We start from the raw sequence: 16,256 nt of genomic DNA, 5'->3' as shown, positions 1-16,256 counted from the left end.
GATTTAGACCTAAAAACGGGACACTCTGCTCATGTTTTGTAAATCATGAAAAGGATGAGTAATAAGGGATCTTCCTACATTAATGATGCGAAAACCTTTTTTGAAGCAAAAAGTTGAGGTAAATTAAAATTAGATGTAAAAGATCATCCCCAACATGTGTAGCTCGTATATGTGATTGTAATAACAAACCATCCAAAATGCCGATTGAGAGCTGTGCAACACGTGCATCTACTCTCTCAGCCAAGGCGAGCAAGCAATGTGTGTTTGTGATGGTTTGTTTACAATCACGTACGAGCTACGCATGTTGGGGATGATCTTTTACATCTAATTTTAATTTACCTCAACTTTTTGCTTCCAAAAAGGTTTTATCGTAATTTAAAAATAGTTCGAGGTGTTACTATATCTTTATATAGATAAATAATTCCCCGAGTTTCGTTATTTTGTCAAAATAATGAGATAGAAATTATATCTAACAGAACGAGTGACAATTATCCCAGCCACGTGAAGTTTATCGTCGGCCGGTGCATATCGTCTGCTGCTATTCGTTGAGTTGATTTGCCTTCAGGTTCGGATATATTCAATTGTTTGTAAGTACAGTTATATCAGGGAAGTGTTATAGAAACATTGTTTTCCTTCTCTAGAGTAAATTTTATTGACAGAGGGAAGAGACTCTGTTTGGATGGTCAGGCTGGAATTCATTTTCATGTATTTATTTTGGCCCGCGGTACGCGCAGCTTGCACTAGCAGCTGCATGAGTTGGTAGCGAATCGGCATGCAAGTTGAATTGTCCGACTCATCATAATAATAATAATAATAATAATAGCCAATTTTTATAAAGCGCTTTTCCCAGAATGGCCCAAAGCGCGTTACAGCATATTATTACCCCGGTCATTGGATTCATTTCAATCAAGCACGAAAAGTGCACAATTTCCACTCCCTGGGGAGCATTCCTTGCATTCGTCGCAGCCACATTATGGCGCTGGCAAAATAAAACGTACAATATCTTTCGCATCCTACCGGGTACCCATTTAGCACCTGGGTCGAAAATGGCAAAGTGTGGATTAACGCCTTGCCAAAAGACGCTAGACCGCGGTGGGATTCGAACACACGACCCTCTGTTTACAAGGCGAGAGTCAGAACCACTACACCACGGCTATTCCACACTCATAGGCGTAATTCCCCTAATTTACCTCCATCCACGTCACTAGAGCTATAGAAACTTCATCATCATTCTCTTCATCTTCAAAATCATCAATTTGAAAATCCAAAATCTACATAAACTTCTTGGTTTTCTTTCATTTCGTGATCGAAGTATTCAGTGACAGTGTGGAGAAAACGTACCCTCGCAACAGGTTTTGCAGGCAAGTGGAGCTTGACGTGGGAGAGCCAATCACGTCTCTCGTACACTCATACACGTCATCAAATTCGAGTCGATTCAGAGACCGATGAGAGGCGTATTTCGGAGAGGCATTTTAGCGCTTTTTAATTGGCGATTTCCACCTTATGTATTACTTTCGTTAGTTTTGAATGACCAAATGATAATCCCCACATCATTACATTTCCACTGATATAATAAGGCCATATTCATAATCAATATATTTCTCCTTTAAGCTCCATATTGAACTAGATATGTAAATCACTTCAATTCAATTCAATTCGTATTTATTTTTCACTCATAAAAAGAAATCAACAAAGTACAAACATATAAACAGATAAGATAGATGACACGAATATACATTAAAATCCAGTTAACATGAGTGAGGGCAGTGGCAAAAAAGGACGAGCCTTATAAACGCCAACCCAAGATACTTAATGAAATAAATTGAAATAACACAATTATACTAAAAATTAAGAAAACAAAATACCGTACAGACCCTAGACAAAAACAAAACTACGATACAAGAGCCTACAATATTAATGCAAATGATAATGATCCAGTAAAAAAGTCTTATATTTCTTCTTGAAAACATTTAGAGATTTACTGTTACGAATTTGGCAAGGAATGGAATTCCAAATGACAGGACCCTGATAAAATATTGATTGTTTATACAAAGAGGTTTTAAAAAATGGCAAGTGAAAGTTTGATGCATTCCTAGTCATATGCATGTGCATGGAACTATTTGTACAGAAATATTGCAACAGTGTCTTCGGTAAAACATTATTATGGCAAGAGTACATGAAAATTGCAATGTTGAACTTAAATATCTCTTCAAGTTTTAGTACTCTCAAATGACAAAATATTGGTTGAGTATGGGCAAGGTATGGGGCATGATTTATTATTCGTATTGCTCTTTTTTGTAAAAGAAATAATCTGTTGATATGACATTTGAAAGAATTTCCCCAGACTGGGTTGCAATAATTTAAATAAGGTAAAATTAAAGTATTATATAAAAGAATTAAAATCTGTCTAGGAAAGCTGCATAATTTGTATAATACACCAACATTTTTTGCAATCTTGTTACAGATGACACCAACATGTTCACCCCAAGTAAGCTTGTTATCAACGGTTACACCAAAGAATGTTAACGAAGACACCTCTTGAATCTGAATGTTGTTTAATTGAATATTTATATCAATATTATATCTTTTTTTATTTGAAAAAAAATCATAAAATATGTTTTGGAGATATTCAAAGTTAACTTGTTTATTAAGAACCAGTTGGATATGTTGTGTAGTTCTTTATTGAATACATTTTGTAAAAAAATCATGATTTTTATGGGACATGAACATGCTAGTGTCATCTGCAAATAAAATACATTTGATAACACTTGATACGTTAAGTCATTGATATATAGAGTGAATAGAAGTGGTCCTAAAATTGACCCTTGGGGAACCCCACAAGTGATTTGTTGAAGTGAAGATTTATTGTTGGCAAGAGTGACATACTGTTTACGATTACAAAGATAACTTTCAAATAACTTAAGAACATTACCACGAATTCCATAAGGAAACAATTTACGTAGTAGTATTATGTGATCCAACGTATCAAAAGCTTTGCTCAGGTCAAGGAAAAGACCTATCATTGTTTCCTTATTATCAAGAGCATTTACTACCTTGTGAATAAAATCTATTAATGCTGAAGCAGTGGAGTGATTTTTCCTAAAGCCATATTGATTGTCATTTAAAATATTGCACTCAGAAATGAAATTTAATAAAGAGTTGTATATACATCTTTCAAAAACCTTAGAGAAAATAGGTAAAACAAAAACTGGACGATAGTTTTTTAGAATTTCACGGGCTCCATTCTTAAACACAGGTACAACCTTGGCTATTTTAAGTTGATCTCGGAAGACTCCCATGGCAAGACAAGCATTAAATATAGAACATAGTGGTATGCAAATAATATGAACAACTCTCTTAAGAATTTTGATTGTTATTTCATCATATCCATGTAGGACTTGTGTTATTCTTAAACCCACTGACAATTTCTAAAGCGTTTTATCAATTTTTTTGCAAAGAAAAGGGTCCCGATAAAAAGGGTATTCTTTAAGTTATATTGAGTGTTTCCCTTGGAAGATCAGATTTGATTACAAACAATTTAGCGGCAGAGCATATCTTTAACTCGCAAAACAGAGGAGAAGAAGGGTATATGCCGGGAGGAAGATATTCCTCCCCGCACAGAGCAATGAAACTCTGAAATTTCAAAGGGCGGACGTTTCATCAAATGCAGATATCTCTAATACCCCCATCGGCTCTGATTCAATTAATTTTCTAATATTATTGAACTTCATTACAAGGAAAACAGTGCGCAAAAAGTTCAAACTTCTGTGATTTATTGAAATTATACAAAAAGGATGACGTATAATTTCTTTGACTTATCCTGAAGCGCGATTTTGAATTATAAAGAAACTGAAGTTTAATAGAATTTGATAAAAAATATTGTCCTTTTTTTTTATTTAATACGACACGAATCTTCCTCTTTTTAAATTAGGAACCTGTTTGCCCCCAAATTATGGTTGTTTTTTAATTAGCTGACAAGCGGGAGAAGTTGCCTATATGGAGGTGACGGCAGAAATTGATATAAAGATTTTACCCGCCCGGAGCCGACCCGACCAGAAGTTGTGCGATCAATTTGAAAAAAAAAGATAATTTCATACACTTCGGCCTACCCTTACTCTAATTCCATGCCCTTGAACTTTAACCGGCAAGAAACACATATAGCTGAGGTGGAAAAACAGGGTAAGAGAAAAGGCGAGGGAAACAAAGGAGAACTGCAATAGTGTCATTTAACCGCGCGCAGAACGGAAGCACAATTCATATAGAGCAAGAGTGAAGGGGTTTCTTTATTTAGAAAAAAAATAAAGAATAAAAAGAAAACCCAACAAAGCTACCTTTCTTCCCTTTTCTCCATTCGCTTTTACTTTTTTCCTCTCTTTCCCCTTCTTTTTTCCTTTTGGGGAGGTTTGGGGGGGGGCGACCGCCCCCACCGGCCCCCCTGGCTACGCGCCTGTGACCTATCTGAAAACTTGACATTCTAAACTTTTGTACCAGCAATCAGGGTGTTATCTGAATAGACAATTTAGGCGAGCGAGAAGCGCACCAGCTGAAATTTGTAATAAACTGACATGAAAACAGGAAAAAGGCACCAGATTGTTTGAGGACGACAAAGAGGAAAATCTCATCAAACAGATAAAGCAAGAATTCTTTATATTCTGATCTGAAAGCTTGATATCCTAAGCATTTTGGTACCTACGAACAAGATGGGTATCTAAACGAACAATTGATGAGAGCGCGAAGCGCGAGCTGATTTTTTTTTTTGAGCTGAAAATAATTGACAGATTATGGATGTTTTTGATAAAGAACAAAATACGTATCCAATAAACGATTGTTGCAAATCCGAAGCACGAGCCTTTCGAGGTTTAGAACTTAAAATGGGTCATTCTATTCACTTTATAATCATGCAAAATACGTGTTTCTTGCTAAAGAAATTATGCGAGCAGTTGTTGTAATCGTGAAAAAGATGTGTTTCTAACTAAAGAATTAACGCGAGCGCGAAGCGCAAGCTGTATTTCGTTTATATACTGACCAGAAAAGTAACTTATTAAGAACTGTATTTAACGACTTATAAATGAGATACATGTATCACTAATCGAATAATGCGAGCGCAAAACGCGAACCAAAAAGTTGTGATTTTTCTAACCTGAAACTGGACATTTTATGATTTTTTTTGTAACCAGGAACATAATGAGTATCTTACTAATCAATAATTGAAGCGAGCGCGAAACGTGAGCCAGAAATTTGCGATTTTCCAACCTGAAAACTGGACATTCTAAGAATTTTTATTGTAAATAATAATTAATGCGAGTGCGAATAATCGCGAGCCAAAAAAAGTGATTTTCTTACCTAAAATGCATTATGTCTAACTTTAGAAAGGGTATTCCATTTTGAAAAAAGGCACATTTCATTTTGAAAAAAGGTATTTTCTATTTTTCCATCAATACGGGGATTTTTTGTAGGGGGAGGGGCACGTGCCCCCGCTTCTGCCACCACTGAGTGAAGCGAGCAGAATTTTGGTGGGGGATTTAGCTCTAGCAGCTTAACATTCTAAACTCCTTTTGCAATCATGAACAGGATGAGTATCTAACTAATTAATGCGGATGCAAAGCGTTGAAAATATTTGACTATATATTATTGGCCTAGTGGTCTTCTGACATGAAAAGTGGATATATCAAAGATTGGTAGTTGGAGTTCACGAATGGGATATATATCTATCTAATCAAATGATGCGAGCACGTAGCGAGAGCTGAACATAAAAAAAATCAGCACTTTTTGTAATAATGAACAGGATGCGTAATCGCGTATCTCGCTGAAACATAACGAAAATCGAATCGTGTGCATAATAATATGTTTGAATTGACTGGAAAACGGGATATACTTTTCTTATCTTTTTTTATACCTTTCCTCGATCCTCTTCTTCACTTTTTTCTCTTTTTTCTTTGCTCCTTTTTTTAGGGGGGGGGGGGCTGTTGGCAAGTGGCAGGGTTCTCCCGAACCAAGGGAACCCCCTGGCTATGGCCTTGCATTAGTTCGCCCACTGTGCACATGGTCTAATAGCCATTTTGGCCACTCACCATTTCGTCTAATATAACCAGTCGGTCCATTAATTTCTCCCAATGTTAATTGGTAGAAATTAATGAAAATGAAAGGGAATATTAGGTCAACTGACTATGAGACGAAATGGTTATAGACGATGGTAATTAGACGAAGTGATGATTGGACGGTCATGGGACCAAAGTGGATGTTAGACGGAATGATGATGGACAAAATGGCATTAGACAAATTGAAGGTAGACCATGTGATGAGTGAACGAGTTGGCTGTAGACGAATTGGAAATTTACCGAAATCTATGGGCAATCCGAGGAATCTGAGGTTGTCATTATTTTGTTCGCACAACTAATTGGGCCTACAATCCTTCACTGCAAAACTCTGGTGTTTATTTAACACCAGCCCGGAATCTATAAATGTCCACACCAGAAAAATGTTAAACAACATCAGTTTCCTTTTGGTCTAACAACAGATAGGTGTTTATACAACACCAATTAGCATTAAAACAGCATCGGTTTGATTCCAAACTGGTATTGTTTCAATACTTCTCTGGTGTGGACATATATAGATTCCGAGCTGGTGTTAAATCAACACCGGAGTTTTTGCAGTGTTTTAGTATGATGGTTTCTGTTGACCACTCCACCTCATCCCTCTATCCCCTATCCTCTCTGCATGCAGCAAACTCTTTACCACGCACTCAACGCAATAACCTCTCCAGTACAGTAGTTTCTGTTTCGATCATTTCATCATTAACTTTGTATTTTAATGAAATATGACAGATGAGATGAGATGAGTATAGGGCATTCAGAATCAGGCATAATTGTGCTTTCAATGTGTTTGTATGTATGGATTCTCGGTTTTATGTGAAACCAGTCCCATCATTCGAAAAGAATACCCGCCATAAAAAATAAACGTGTCCTACACATTAATTGCAACACACTGAATCAGTCACATCATATTACAATGGCTCGTAACTATCTGCTATATTCTGCAGACCATGTCCATGTGGTTTCATAGACAGAGAGTTTGGAGTCTCGAATTCATTCACTAGGCCTATACAAAGACATGGTTTTGGTTAAATTGTCAAATTTTAGTTTGTGCTTGCAGACTCTGCTGCATATAGTTTAATTCTCAGTCGGTTAGGCGTAGCCTCAGCCCTCGACCCTTTTTCCATTTTTAAATATAGTTTCGCTGCTTCCCCTACTTTGAAATTGATTTCTGATCAGCATAAAAAGGTTATCAAATGGATTGTGATATACTCTTTTAAAATTACAAGTATATAATAGTCCGTCGATCTAAAGAAAATAATAATTACTAGTAATTAGGTGCTAACTTTTCGATCTCCGATCAGTGAAATCGAAAATAGTGAAATGAATGAGAAGATTATTAGCGTGTTTGCACGGTGACTCGGCTCGGGTGGGGAGGGGGGGGGGGGTCGACATGCGAGCGTACGGCATTTATTTATGACGTCTATTCTACTTCCGTTCGTGATCCGCGGGCCGTGTCGAAATCGCCTTTTTTGTTTCAGTGTAAACGCGATCACAGTTGCCCTCTTCGGAGCGTTCGACCCTGCTTGAGGATTCAACACTCGAGCCGAGTCACTGTGTAAACACGGTATTCGTCTATATACTCCCCTCTTCGCCCATGGAATGGAGATTGGACAAGGAATGGATTGGTTAATTTTTTATCAAAATAATAATAGACGTTACTCTCTAAAATTAAAAGTAAAACAAAAGAAAATGACAGGGAAAAGGGTATTATGTTCTTTTCTGAATATTATGTCAAAATATATCACAAATTTAGAATCTTGTATAAAAAGAATCAAAAGTTTACTCTTAAAATATTGGGCAACATACTGTCCACACAACAATTGGTTAAAGAATTTATCCAACTCTGGGTAGTTTTCAACCAATACTGTGTAGTTTTATTGGTGTAAAAATACCCAGAATTGGATGAAATTTTAACCAATTGTTGTGTAGACAGTAACTATGTTGCCCAACATTTTTGTTTAACTCGTTCGCTCGCAGCTTTTATCAAGTTTGCCCAATACGCCATGTCTGCCCCCACAAAAATGTTGGCTATTACGCTTGTGTTAGTTTCCGTGCCCAACATACTGAGGAATGGAAAGTGAGAGCTTACAGTATGTTCTACAAAAAGAATGATCACATAATGAAATCAGTGGTGTTCCCGGTAAACCGTGACAGTAGGGGCAAAAAAATCTGAAAATTGTTCTTCTCTTTTCTTTTCTTTTTATTTTTTGTTTATATCATTGGTCATCACTCTTTCTTAACTGAGCAGCTTATTAGCAAATGATAAAGGGAAAGTTTACCCTGATAATGTTTTTGAATAAAAAAAAATAGAAAAAAAGACTGTTGGTAAAGTTTTAAAGAAAATCCATCAAAGAAAAACAAAGTTAGGAAATTATAAAGTTTTATAGTCTAAATTCACAGGCATGCAGCTCCTCCATGTTATGTCGCATAATATCAATTCCCAAAATGCCATTTTATAAACAAGAAAAAGTGTTTTTTTATATGTGCTGTGTTTATATGACATCATACAAATTATTTCATACCCCTTCTGTAAAAAAGAAAAAAAGAAAATTTATATTCAGCATATTCCATTAAAACTGAAAATGTATTTATTACATATTACATGATTATGGGGAAACTGCTCGCAAATGACGTCACAGATTATAAAATGAAATGACAACTCTTTTTAATATTCTTTGATGGATTTTTTTTATGAAACCTTCACCAACAGTTTCTTTATTGTTTCTGCTTTTAGCAAAACCAACTTATGTTGTCAGAGTGACTTCCCCTTCGAAAGGAAACTGCAGAAAATGTTTTCGATATTTTGTGGGGGTGGCACTTTGCACCCCCCCCCCCACCCGACATCCCCACCGATACGATAGTGGATCGGACACATAACGCCGTTGACCATCTTTCTATTACAATACATGTTTTATATTGAGATTTGAGGTTAACTAGCCTATGCCAGTGAAACAAAATGGCGAGAGAAGCGCAGGCGCTCGTTTTTCTCACTCTGCATTTGTGTTTGACCCCGGTTTTCTTATTACAGAATGTGACAAATGATTGCGATGAAGGCGTATCTTGGGCACAAGAATCAAAAGGTGAGAAGAAGAAAATAATTTTTTTAAAGCAAAATCCAAAAAAAATTATATATAGATCAATATATGGTTCTAGGTCATGTTTATTGTGTTCTCCGTATTAATGATTGCAACACACGTTCAATCCGATGTTGTTATTTATTTGTGGTGATAGGTTTGGGATTCCTTGTGTGATATTATGGAAATCATAGGGCCTATGAATTATCTATCATTAGGCACATAATAGAATAATCCTAGCTTCCCCTATCATGCTCTGATTATGCTGTTCGGAAGTTAATGACATAATTTCTTACAGCATTCTTTTATATACAGGGATCATAGCATAAAACCTTCATTCATTCAAACATTTTTCCTCAGTTCAAAAATTAAGTTCGAAATAAATTCTAGCACCCCTACCCCCATTGTACATAATTCTATTCTTTTCACAATACAGAAAAATGCCCTTAGAATAATTCCCCACAAGTCTAATGCCTGTGACAGGACACGCTTGTAAAACAATGACAACTGTCAATGAGTGAGCTATCTGTTGATTATTTGACGATCCGGAGGGGGGGGGGGGGGTGTGCATTCTCTCGTGACTTTCAAAATACAGTATGAATCACCTACCTTGCAGAATATGTGTTATATCTTTTCAGAATATTGTTTTAGATAATATTTTACTCATGGATCACAATAATATGCATTTTATGGTGCTAACTCCTGTGAAAATTGGTTTCCCAGTTCGATTGTACATAATACACTCAAAATCTATGGCGGCCACTTTGAAAGTCAAAATACAGTATTTAACACAAACATAAAACCTGAATGATATATTTCGTTAAGAATTACATGTTAGGCAGTATCCCACTAATTTACCACTAATAGACCTACATGCATTTTAGTGCTCACTCTTGTGATTGTTTTTGTCCTCTCTCACTTTGTACACAATATGCCTACTGTTAGAGCATTGGGCGGCCATTTGAAAAATCAAAATACAGGATTTTTATCACATACATGGCATATTTATAAAATAAATTTCGTTAACAATATGTTTTTAGTCAGTATTCCACTCCTTTATCTTAATAAAATGCATTTTAATGCTCATTCTTGTGATTTTTTTTTATTCACATTCACATGTGTGGAGTTCCACAAGGGTCATTAATTTTACCCTATATATCGTACTGCAATATAGTTTGGGCAACCTGTGCAAAAACCAAAATTAATACAATATATTTATTACAGAAAAAAACTATTCGAATTTGTACTGATTCACAGTATTTAGCACACACAAACCCATTATTCCATAAACTAAAGACTCTTACAGTATTTGACATAAATTCACTTCAAAGTTTACTGCTGATGTTCAAGTACATAAATAACATGCTTCCATCTTCATTCTACAATATTTATACAATGAACACATCTATTCATTCATACCCTACACGGAACTCTTCAAATTTTCACTTAATCAACCCAAAATTGCTCATTGCACAGAGATCTATAAGACACCACGGTCCCGATTTATGGAACTCTCTACCAGAGTCTATCAAAAAATGTTTATCTCTTTACTCATTCAAGGCAAATGTTAAATCCATGTTATTATCAGAATATTTAAAGTAAGTTTTCTGAGTCAGTATTTCAGTTAATCATTAAATCACTTTTCCTGTGATTTAATCATCACCAAACACTCTCCCATGGCCATCATCATCATCATCAGTGGCGGACCGTGACCCGGAGAAGACAAATCATTGGAGGGGCACTGTATTGTTTGTGAACAATGCTGTGCCCCTCCAATGCTTTGTCTCCTCCGGGTCACGGTCCGCCACTGATCATCATCATCATCATCAACTCCATCTTCATCATGGCCTTCATTTTCACCATTATCACCATCATCCTTATTCATCTCCATCTTCATCTTTATAAAATTATGAACAAAATAACATTTCCATTCTGCTTTATAAATGTATGTATTAATTCAATGAGTTTTATTCCGGGGTTTTCATTTTTTTTCAAGCAATCTGCTTATAATGACAATCCTTCTCCTGCAAACAGTAAATGTTAAATTTTCTTTGTTGGTAGTAGATCATATTTGTTTAGAATGACTTTTTTATTTTGTATTTTTTCTTTATGATTAATACAAAAATCAATAACTGATATATTATGTTTGGTACGTAATGAAAATTGTATTGTATATCATTGTTATGGATGCAGAAGAAAAACTTAATCAAATCAAATCAAATCATTTTACATAATAGTGTTAGGGGGTGTGGAGGCCATTTTGAATATCAAAATACAGCATTTATCATTTGTCATCACAAACATGACATAACAAATTAAGTATTTCGTTTGCAATCATGTTTTCAGACATTACTTCACTCATAGATCACAATTACTATTATTTTAGTGCTCGCTTTTGTGAAAATGATTTTTTTGTGAAAATGAACTGTCTGTATTACATTGAATATTTATTGTTACTTTGATTATATATTGAAAATATTGTTGAAAGGAAACAAACAAATGTAAATCTGGCCATAAACAAAATATTGTGTATATGAAAAAACAAGGTTATACATCTTCTAGCCTGGACTATCACCCCTTGTAGTCTAAAGCTTATTAACGTCGTATAGACCATGTTTTTCTATTTGTAAAAAGACGATTCCAAAATTAAATCTGTCACTATTATAGCTATTTCAAAGACCAAGATTCTACGTTTATAGTAAAATTTCATTTCCCTGCAGATTTTTTTTCTCGCAAAGATTATCCCACTTTAATCATGTTGACTTCTTGATACCCATTTATAGATGTGAAAATGGGTCCTCCGCCCCTTCAACTCAACATCAAATCCCCGCTCATGATTGATTGAACTATCATAAATTACAATGTAATCAGGGATGGATCCAGGGGCCCCGTTTCATAAAGCTGTTCGTAAGTTACGAATGACTTTACGAACGACTGGTGACCCTTTCTTGTGCTATATGATATAGCTGACTTATGTATAAGAACATGTTCCAGTCGTTCTTAAACATGTTAAAGTTGTGCGTAACTTTACGAACAGCTTTATGAAACACCACCCAGAATTGTTTTGTTTTCTTTAATTTTTCTCCCCTTCTTGTTCCCCCTTTATTACACATCGAAAAATTCTAGGAGTCCCCCCCCCCCCCACCAAATAACACTATCACTTACAGTGTATTCGTTATTTTATCGTTGTTATTATCGCAGATTTTCCTTACCTTGGATGCTACCATTCTGACTGTTTAACCTTGGAATGTGGAATCTACAACAGCTCTGGCATGGATATTGGGACATGCGCAGAACAATGCGCTATGTCCTACTGCGCATTCGCTGGTCTTCTTCAAGGGACAGTTTGCCTGTGTGGAAATTTCGTATGTGACGCACCTTATACAGACAAACGCGTATGTGATAACCATTGTGGTATTCCCTGTTTCGACACGGAAAATTTTCAACTGTGCGGGGGCGATAACGTTATGCAGATTTATGAAGGTGAGATTGAGAATTATCAACGATTATAAACAGAAACAAAATATGATATCACTAATGAATTATAAATGCAAAAAAAAAGAGATGGGGGCAATCATTGCACTTTATTTAATTGATCTACGTATATTATTGTTTCAGGGCGAACATAAGGTAAATGTCCACGTACCGTCCGTATGAGTACGGGGAGGGGTGAGTTAGGTGATGACTATACCCAGAAATTCTAAAGCCTTAGTAGGCCCTACTCATGTCTTGCAAATTATCATAACAACCCAACCAAAATGTCGATCAGCTTTTCCAATTTCATTTAAGATATGCTACCGGAACTCATAACCAGTGCAACTGCGACCCTCATACATGTATATGATACACATACTCTTTTCCGACAAATCATAGAGCTATTACAAATGCGTCGGTCATTCATTAGCCTGAGTTCTACTATTCAAAAAAATATTTGTTGATTACATTAGGCCTTCATGAAAATAAAATTGTGGTGCACTTTGTATTTGTAGGTGTAAATGACTCAAACACAAAGTTAGGATTATATTTCTATTGTGGCTTTTCAGTTCTTTCCTGGACAACCGAAACGATGGTGCTGACAGACGAAATTGGTGAATATCTATTTCTTTATTTTCATTTTCACAAGGGTAATGGTGAGAGAGAGAGGGGGGGAGGGGGGGGGGAGGGGGGGGGGGGAGGGATAAATATCGCTTGAAATCTGCAAAATCCAACTGGGACATGTGAAATAAATTAACATTATACTGTATATGTGGAGACACACATGAAATTATAGGAAAAATATCACAAACTTGACTGATTATATCAATTATAATAATCTTAACTTGAACACTATAAGAAAACAAAACACGATGATATGAAAATTAATAAAGATAGCCATCATTATATTGTACTGTTATAAAAGAAAGATATTCATAGTGACAATAACGTGCCCTCTAATTAACAGTTGGCATACATTGAGGTGACTGCTGTGGGAAAGGTAAAACAAAAAAGGAGGCAACCACTTTGCGTTTTCGATTTACTGCCATGGTAACTTAACTATGAAGAAGGTCCTGTGCAAAGGAACAGACTACAGAGTACCATGTCTTGCACACAGGATCAACATTCGTCTACACAGTTCCCTGCACAGGCCTTAAAATGAGCTTTCATCGGAAGATGGAAATGTTCAGCAAGATAATTTTTTTTTTCGTTTCATTTGTTTGCATATCTCTACCTATATCAACACTGAAGGTCAAGACAGAATATCCACCCAGATCATGACGACAGACCATTCTTCTACCTCATCTCCAATCGGTACCGAGCATGCTCTCCATCAATCTACTATGGATCCTTCTCAACCTCCTGGTGATCCACACGTAAATTTACCATTCAAGATCATCTTCGTACTATCCCTGGTCATCATATTAATCTGCTGTGCCTGTATAGTATATCTCTGTCGTCGGAGACATCGACGCGGGAGTCGATCAACAGGGCATGCCTCTGAATATCAAGTGAGTGAAAAGGAAGCCATGACTTCGATAGGTATAGACAGCAGAGACCTTGACCGTGGTGGGATTCGTGCTAACCAGATCATCGATCGTACGCCAAGCCCACGACTCTACCTTCCTACATGTGCTACAGCAGTCGAAACAAAGGCGTCGATACACGACAACTCAGTCGATGGTGATGACGATGCCTCTCAGTCGACGATCGATCACGAGCACTACGACATGACAAAATGGTATCGTACAAGTGAACACGCCATACATATCGATCCCGTTGATGAGCCAAAGATGTCTGTTCCCATGGCAACATCATCCGGGAATGATAGACACCTCGGTAATGCCCTGCGACCCTTTGGCCGTTCCCCTTCTTCCCGTTGTGACCAACCTTATTATGACAGCATTCCAAGTCATGGTCATAAGCGCCACCATCTCAAGCTTTACCCCACTTGCCACACCTCTCTACGTCAGGGACACTCGGAGTGGGAAGGTTCTGATGCGGAATCAATAGACATCCCCCATTACCAGAATATCAAGCGTTGAACAATGGTCCATTTTTCCAAAGGGACTTTCTTTTTTCTTCTCCAGATTGCTATCTGCATTGGAAGCTACGCACAACGTGTAATGAATATGTATTTTCCTATACGAATGCAAATTCCCCCTTGCACACATCGTTCCTGGAATCAGATTTGCATTAACCAAAAAGCACAGGGGCACTAATAATAATAATAATAATACCAACATGCTTATATAGCGCATATCACTGCCAAATGCGTCCCTATGCGCTTTTAAAGGAGACAGAAAAAGGCAAGAAAGAAAGAAAAAGAGAAATTTATGGTGTATATCTATGGGCAGGGTGGGGGCAATTCGACAAATGAATTGCGACCGAGTGAAAATGTTTACCTCGGTTTGTCAAATCCAATTTGTTATTGCTTTTTACACGATGTTGAGAAAAAAATTATCATACGTCGATCGTCCCTTGAATTTTATTGATTTGCTTTAAAACTCCCTTTTTCCGCTTGGTCGTGGTACTTTTGGGATGACACATAGCCCTGTCCCTAACCCCGCCTTGTCTGCCTACACGCCAGCGCAGAAGGTGAGAAAGACCAAATTGATTATTACAGGCAGCTTGACCCCAAATAAGCTCGCGCGATTTACATGTGTTTGTCTCACATTGGCGATGACACGACAATTGCTGTGGCAACAGTTGCTTCGGGCTTTATTTCGTCTAAGATAAAGGGTTATGGTTAGAGTTGTAACATGGTTCTATGTTTGATTTAGGATAGGGTATAGTTGTAAATCCTGGGTTGAAGCTGGTCATGCCTATCAATTAATGTGCGGAAAGGGCAGCGGAGTAATTTGTCGCCGGAGCAAATGTCATGAAACTCATTTTTGCCGGCAGGTTTGAACACTCGTCGCATGGTCCTGGAAGGCGGGCGTGCTGGGGGTGCTTCTGCATCCCCAAGATTTTTCTAAGAGGTGCTGCCTATATGTTATACACAATAAGCAGCACCTACTAGACACTGCTAGAAATCAGGTTATTTTTGAAATGCTAAAAAGTTGAAATTTGACCAAAATCACCTTCATTTTAGAGCGCAAAACTTATTTATTTTATTTTTTTTGCTTGTCATGTTTTTCCAAACAGCACCCCCTCTTCAAAAATTAATTTCCAGGGGCCTGACGCATCTATTTGTACCACCCCATCAATAGTCCTGATATAAAAGCAAAATGCGCCCTCAACATTCAGAGAAGGAATTGGACGAAAATTCAGCGTTTCTTACTCAGGACCCCTTAAAACACAGCGACGGGTTACATGGTTTTAGATGGCAGGTATTGACGGTTTGTCCAAAAAGATGGGAGCAGTCAGTGCCCTAGCTTACACGGGCCTAATTAGAACTGGCAGGCAAAGGATATTTATTCGAACTTACCCAATCTCAATTTTTAAATTTGATATTGCTGATTGACAAAAATGAATGAATATGATTGACAATCTAACACTGATTCTAGGCAGGGTACCTACCGAACTTCCTTTTTTCCAAATTGGAAAGATACATTACCACTTCGGAGTTATTTTTTGACTGGTGGAATAATCAGGGTCATTTTGATCTTGT

Source organism: Lytechinus pictus, chromosome 8 (assembly GCF_037042905.1).
Source record: "Lytechinus pictus isolate F3 Inbred chromosome 8, Lp3.0, whole genome shotgun sequence".
NCBI classification, from domain to species: domain Eukaryota; kingdom Metazoa; phylum Echinodermata; class Echinoidea; order Temnopleuroida; family Toxopneustidae; genus Lytechinus; species Lytechinus pictus.
Note: the sequence above shows the minus strand (reverse complement) of the source record.